Consider the following 7,740-nt stretch of genomic DNA (forward strand, 5'->3'; position numbering starts at 1 on the left):
AACTCTCAAATCAAATGACATCTTTCGAAGTTTGGTTGATACCACATCATAAATTAAAAATGACCATGACAATAATAACATCACTGGAAAAAATCCTCAATCAACCAAAATTATTTTACATATAGTTATGTTATTTGATAATAAAAAATTGCACTAGATTATTACTTCAATTATATCATTTTGATATTTCATTTATTTCTTTAATTGATTTACACGTTTTTAAACTTAATTTAATATTTTAAAATTTACTTTAATTTTCCACTCCCCAGTTCGAGGCAGCTGCCAAGAACTGCTGCATCTACTATCGTAATGTTTGTGGTTCTTAGACCCTGAGGAGTTTTGGGTGAGCAGCATCTCCAATCAACACTACATTGTCCCAATAAATCTGCCTTAGACGATCACAATAATATATAGCATTTAAGAAATGGTCTTTTATCTCCTTCATGACTTTTACGAGCTTCAGAACCCAAGTGTTCTCGGCTTCTTTGATAAATAAAAAATAAAGTTATAATTCCTATTAATTGTTTTATAATATTTTAAATAAATTTATTGAAACGATTCTAGATTCTAAAATTAATATAAATTACGTATTTCAATTAGGCATACATGGAATAAAAGAGGTTTACATGCTGATGGTAAGTTCCAATGACACCATTTGATTTGAGGGTTAAATTTATTTTAATTTATTAAAATTATGAACAAATTGATAGAATATAAAAGTAACATAGACCAAATGTGTAATTATATAAAATATTTTAATTGTCACATCAGTTTCTTCGTTAAATATTAATGGCAAGTGGCTTAATTGAATGTATTTAAATAACTGAGTGACCTGATTAACAAAATTTCAAAAATTGTAGTCAAAATGAAAAGGGATGATAGTTAGGTGATTATTGAAATAGTTTACCCTTTATTTTAAAAAATTTACCTACAAATTTTTAACTAAATTATAATTATACGTTAAGCCATTTAGAATTTTAAATTTTTATAAATTAAATTAATAGTATTCATCGTTAATGATGCTCATTGTGCTCATTGAGCGTTCTAGAAATTTCTTTTCTAAATTACAAAAGAATTACTCTTTTTTAAGGCTCCTTGATTCTACCATGAGGCTCTCTATACAAAGAAAAAAAAACACTACGTACCCTTCCTAAGGGTCCTTTACCCTAATCTAATCACCACCCTGTACAAGGGTGGCTATGACATCCTATCACACCTAATTTGATAACACCACCGTTAACTGTGTAGCTTGGCTTCAATCTTATACTTAACTGATCACCTAAGTTTGCTATCTCTCTCCCAATGAATGTTCTCTTCTCCTAAGCCCTTCCATCAACCTAGGTACTCGTGTATACGCTTTCTCGACACAACGATTATTCTTTTAGTTAAAATCTTTTCCACTCAACTCTGGGATGGTAGTTTATGTTGATTTCCTTCCTAATGGCCTTTCTTCGACTTGCATAAATATGATCTGCATAGAACGACTTCAAGTTATCTGCATCGAAAACTGGGTTAACTTTCATCCATGGAGACGACTAAATCTTGTAACAGGTTTTCCCACCTCCGAAGTTCCCCGTTGTTGATAGAAGACAAAATTCACATTTAGCTTGATCAGTAGAAGCCAACAACATAAAATAAATCAAACTTTGAAACAAAGTAAATAACATATTTACACGTGATTCTTGTCAAATTTCATAAATAAAATAAATCAATACATTCTTTTTTTCATTAAATTTTAAATTTTTACAGGTCAAGTGTAGAATATTTTTTATCTTTAGTTTAAATGAGATTATGTGAACCAAGACATATGAGCCTTTTATTTGAAAAATGTGCACTGATGGTGACCTTTTAACAACTTTAAAAAATGTAGCACTGAACCCAGCAAGAATTGGCTGCTATATTGAAAGTGAGAATCGGCCTTACCTAAAGACTTAATTTCCATGGTCTTCACCCTTATCTTTTCTTGGAAACTCTTCCCATTTATTGAATTCCCTACACAAATCCAGTCTCTGTAAACTGTGTCTCTAGCTCAGGCATTAGCAATGGAGAAGACTAATCAGATCGCATAGAATCATTTCATATCGTGAAAATTAAATATATCGAGTGATAAACCATTTGATGTTGAACACGAGATCATTCATTTTCATGGTTGTGGTAACGGTGTTGATCTTAATTTTTCCGTTGGTGATACCGGAACTGCCCCCGCCGCCGTTGATATTTCTCTTGGTCCCTGTATTGCTACTGTCGGTTCTAATTTTGTTGGCCTTATCTCCGGCGGAATCTCTAAATATCAGCATGGCTGCCATTTGAGGTAAAGCAAACACCTTGTCTCTTTCTTCAAACTTGCATGTTCTGGATTCAACACATATCATCTGTGTTTTTGTTTCCACTCAGTTCTTATTCGTGGTCAAAATTTACGAACTGCATATAGTAAATGTAAGTTTAATAGATTGAAGCTTTTAAAAGGATAAAACCATGGTTTGCAAATGCAATTTTTAATGATCATGGAGTAAAACAAAACAGAACAAGGAGATTTCGATCAGCGGGTCTTAATGTTAGGGTAATGATTCGATATGTTTTTAATTTTACGAATAAATCATTTGAATTGATGTATGTCTTTAATCGATATATAAAAGAAATATTTATCACTAAAAATAATAATTTTACAAATATCCTTTAAGGGAAAATGAATAAATCTAACAAAAACTAATCATTTAATTAAAATATAGCCTTAACTCGATTGTGTTAAAATGGTTAGATATATAACACACCGAAATACATTGAAACCTAGAATAGTGATGCATATTTGACCCAGAACTTGACCAAGTGTGTGAGGAACAGAAAATAAAATACAAATGATTATTATAATATTTTAACATAATCATCATGTTATGCATTTGGTACTATTCTAGTTCAATTCCACACAAATAAACAAATAAATAAAGAAAAAAGAACAATACGAACGATTATTATAATATTTTAACATATTCATCATGTTTTGTATTTGGAACCATTTCAGTACAACTCCTTCCTATCATGGTTTTCAGAACCGGATCGATTAGCGAACTGGTCATGCTACTGGTTCAACCGGTTGAATCGGTCGGAAGAACCGGACGACGTCATAATTATTTAAAAAATTAAATAATAATATCAAAAATATTTAATAAAAAATAAATTTTTATATCACAATTCATATTCAAAGCAAGTCATAACATATATAAGTTAAAAATCATAAAATCAAGTAAAACAAAATGATTCAAATTAACTACAACATAATATTTAAGGTATAACATATTAAATAATAAATATAATTATATAACTATAATTAAAAAATAAATTTGGGGCTAAAAAAATCATAACAAAATGATATTGTTTGGTTTAATTTTTTTTAAAAAAACAATCTCATATGGCTAAGAAACATAGAAGAGCATCCCAACTAACTTCTATAAATAATATAGGTAATTTGACATTCAAAATCATGGAGCCTTTAGGTGAGCATAGAGTGAACTATTCTTTCACTTCAATCAAGCTCGAATTTTAGGCTTTAATCGAGCTTCTATTTTTTTTAGTTCAAGCCTTTTCGAGTTTAAGTTTCAATATTATATTTCGAGTTCGAGTTGAACTCGATAATTTTTAGTTCGTGAGTTTGAGTCGAGTTGAGTTTACTTTTAAAGTTTGAGTCAAGCTCAGCAATACTCGAGTTCGACTTAGCTCGTTTAACAAACAACGTCGTTTGGTTTAATTTTTAAAAAATAAAAAATAAAATTGGCGGTTTTTTCCGGTTTTCAACCGGTTCGATTCGAACGGTTCAACGGTTTCGGCTAGTTCACTAGTAGCGGTTCAACCGGTTTAATTTGAACCGGACTAAGCAACGATTCTCGATTGAACTGGCCGATCCGATTCGATTTTCAAAACAATGCTTCCTATGGGTCTTGAAAAAAGCAAATACTATTTAGCTTGAAGATTATTTTTTTTCTCGGCAAGAATATATTTTTATTAAAAAAAGGCCTAAAAGCCAAATCAAATGAGAATGTCTCGTTAAAAAACTTCTTTTAAGTCTAAGTGGAGCAAAAGAGTACATTCTACATGACAGAACGAAACAACAAGATCAGCCAATCAAATAACCTCCCAACCTAGCATAATCACTCCTAATTTAAGGAAAGCTTCCGAAAACACGATAAAACAATTTGACTGCTCACCTAAAACACTTGGAGGAAACTCCTGCCAAACCATTGCTTGGATTTAAGATAGTAACACAATGGACCAGGTTGAAAACACACTGTGATTCCAATCTTGAATGAGCGAGACCATCAACTTCACCAAAGAACAAAAACCACCACGGACAACCTGGGCTAGAACAGACCCGAAACAAAACGCCGACAGCCAAGAGCACAACAGTTGCCACCATAGAAAACACTCCAACCCCTTCACCTAGCCTCGAGCATAACATCGATGGGCACAATACTCGGCAGAACGGAAATATCAAAACTACAGAATACACAAGGAAACAACTAGTACCGACAACATGCTAAACAGAAGCAAAACCACCCCGAAGAAACGAATAGAATAGAATCAAAACCCACGACACCTTTGGCTTTAGACAACTTGCCAATAACCAAAACTGCTAATTAACCCAGCTAACCATCAGCAAACTAAAAGCAATTTCAAAAGGCATAGCACAGAATGCAAAAAATAAAACTCCTATAGCAGCAAAAAACCATAAACCCTCGCCAGAAGCCATTCAAACTGGTTTCGTTGTATAGTGTGCAATTTTGAGTTATTTCTTTTATGAGTTGATTCATGAGCTCTTGCCGTTTGAGTTATAAAGAAAAACTAGTTTTAAAAAATGCAGATGGAATCAAAATTACAGGAGTTGAGCTAAGCTTGAGTTGTGCGTGTATATTGATCATCTGGTGTATGAGATTGAATCGGATGGGTTACTCCAGTGAAGGCTTGTTAGCTTTGTTCAAGAGGAGACAGCCAAGGCGTGAACTGATGCATGGCAGCATGTTTCGATCGTGGCTTATGTTTTTCTCTGATTGATTTTTCTGATAGTTGTCTTTTTATTGTATGGTATCTTCCAATTTTGTAAATTCAAACCAGTAATATGGAGTAACGGAGTCAGGATCTTTAAAACTAAATAAACTATAAAATTTAAAAGAGGTATGATTTAATTTTATTAATTTTAAAATTGAAAGATCTTAAGAAGTAATTAAACCAACAAAATTGGCGGTCAAAACATAATTTCATCTTAAAAAGTGTCCTAAAAAATAATTAAATCAACAAATTTTAAGAGAGGTAAAAGCTCATTTGTAATGATTTAAAAAATATTAGTGACCTAAAAACAATTAAACCATCAAAGTTTTGGGGTTAATTGTCTCTCCCACTTACAACGTAGGTTCGTCCACGGTAATATTGTTTTAACTTTTTAATTATATCAATTTTATTTTTTAAGTCACTCAGTTGCGTCAATTTTACCTTTTAATTGATGTTTACAGTGTTGATGTAGCAATCACATGTGAGTGATGATATGGTCAAAGGGTTGAATTAATTTTTTAGTCGACTTCGAGTTTATAATTGATTTTTTAATCGAGTTCAAGGATATAACTAATTCTAATTAAAAGTTCAATGGTTTATTCAGTCTTCAAGTAAATAAATTATTAAAATTTAAAAAAATATTTAAATATTCATAAAATATAAACACTATAAATAACAAAAATTATGTAAAAAAAAATAAAAGTATTATAAGATAAATTAAGAATTAAAAGCTAAAAATATTTATAAAGTATTAAAATATTTAAATTCAATTCTTTCAACTGTTCATTTTCAGTGAGTATTCGTCGAATGTATTTTAAGTGGAATCACTCTTATATTAAAGTAACAGTAAAATTTTTCTTTCAATTTTCTACCTCAAATTGGTGCTCATTAATATTTAGTGCAGAAAATTAACAAAAATGAATTTTTTTTTCATTCCTGTCATTTTGGATAAAAATATCACTACGAATATTTTTTGTATTGATTAGTTTGTTATATATTTTTTAAATAGATAATTAATTATTTAAGGTATAAGTTTATTGTATAATTTTATTTTATATTAGTTTAATATTTAAGTGTTTTATGGGATTTAATATTTAAGTGTTGTACATTTAAATGGTACTTTATTATCTCTAAAAATAACATAAATTTAAATTAATCGAATAAGTATAAATGATTATAAAAAGTATTACCATCATCATTTTATTGGAAAAAAAATCCAATTAAAAATAGTCTAAGCAGCCTGAAACATCCTTTTTGTTTGCAAAATCGTCTTGATTTGATTGCTTTCGTTTTCAAACAATGTGATGTCGCCAATGTACCCATCATTTTATTTTCCCTCGGGTGCATGTACTTGTTCCTACTTTGACATCAACTTGACACCCTTTTATTCTTTGGATGATTTTTTCTTAATGGTACATTAACTAGTTGGGTAAGGGAAAGGATATTAGGATTTCAACCCTCTTGGTAATAAAAAATAATAATATATTGATTCCAATGATCTTTTTGGTTTCGAAAGACTAGGTTAAAGGTGGTTCTAACTACTGCTTAGGGCATTCTGATCTACGAAAAGGATCCTACGAGCTTCCCTTGGAGGAGCACGGGAGACACAGGTGCTGGTGTTCATCTGTCGTCCGAGCTTAGCCATAAAGTCGACGAGCTGGTTAGCACTTCAAGGGACGTAGACAAAAGTAAGGGGCCAATCAGGGTTGTATCTGGGCCTGGGCAGGAGGGGAACCTGCCCAAGGCCCAGAATTTTTATTATAATATTGAAGAAAATTAAACCCTTAATAAACCCGTTGGTGGGAGGCTTCCACTGCGTATGCTTGACTGCCTTGGCATCGGGGACAGTTCTAAGCTGGCTTGATTTGATACAGCTCACCCAGGCCATAGCCTCATGAAGGATAGACATTACTGACCAGGCTTGCCCATTAAAGACCATATTGTTCCGATACTTCCAAAGTTTCCAGATGAGGACTTCAAAAAGATGCCTCCAATAGTAAGTGGTGGTATTCATTCCTGCATTACAACATAAATTAGAATGCAACCAATCAATAAGGGAGGAGGAAAAGAAAGTAGGATAGAGGTGGCCTGGGATGATAAAGTTCCAAAGCATCCGAGCGCAGTGGCAATCTCTCAAGACGTGAGTAATGGATTCCTCCCTGAGGTCACAGAGGGGGCAGTCACCGTTGTTAGTGATACCCCGCCTCAACCTCTCAGCATTAGTCATCAACCTGCTGTGGACGACGAGCCAAATTGTAATGCCCCATACCCGGTACCGGAATCCGAGCTGAATACATGAGCGTACATTAGGTTTCAATCGTGTTGGACAGATCATGATCCACATTACTGCCATTTCGCGAAAGAAAACAAATTAAAATCTCTTATTATTCATCACATACAACGTTCAATGTAACTAACATGCAAATGAATCTTTAAACATGCAAACATTACATTTAAATGTTTAGGGGTATTTTGGTCATTTCACATCACATAATAAATCAAAAAGTAAAATCACCCAATTAAGGTTACTACATGTTAAACAATGTCATAAGGAAGCATCACGCAAAATTTCATACCAATCGGACATCAAACAATCACTCAATTGATCATACAAGATTAGGGACCTAAACGTAAATGTACAAAACTTATGTATCTAATAGTAATATACAAATGAGGGTTCCATTATGTAACTAAGTGCGTAAA

This window comes from Hibiscus syriacus, unplaced genomic scaffold, assembly GCF_006381635.1.
Source record: "Hibiscus syriacus cultivar Baekdansim isolate YM2019G1 unplaced genomic scaffold, ASM638163v2 tig00111105_pilon, whole genome shotgun sequence".
In the NCBI taxonomy this organism is placed as follows: Eukaryota; Viridiplantae; Streptophyta; class Magnoliopsida; order Malvales; family Malvaceae; genus Hibiscus; species Hibiscus syriacus.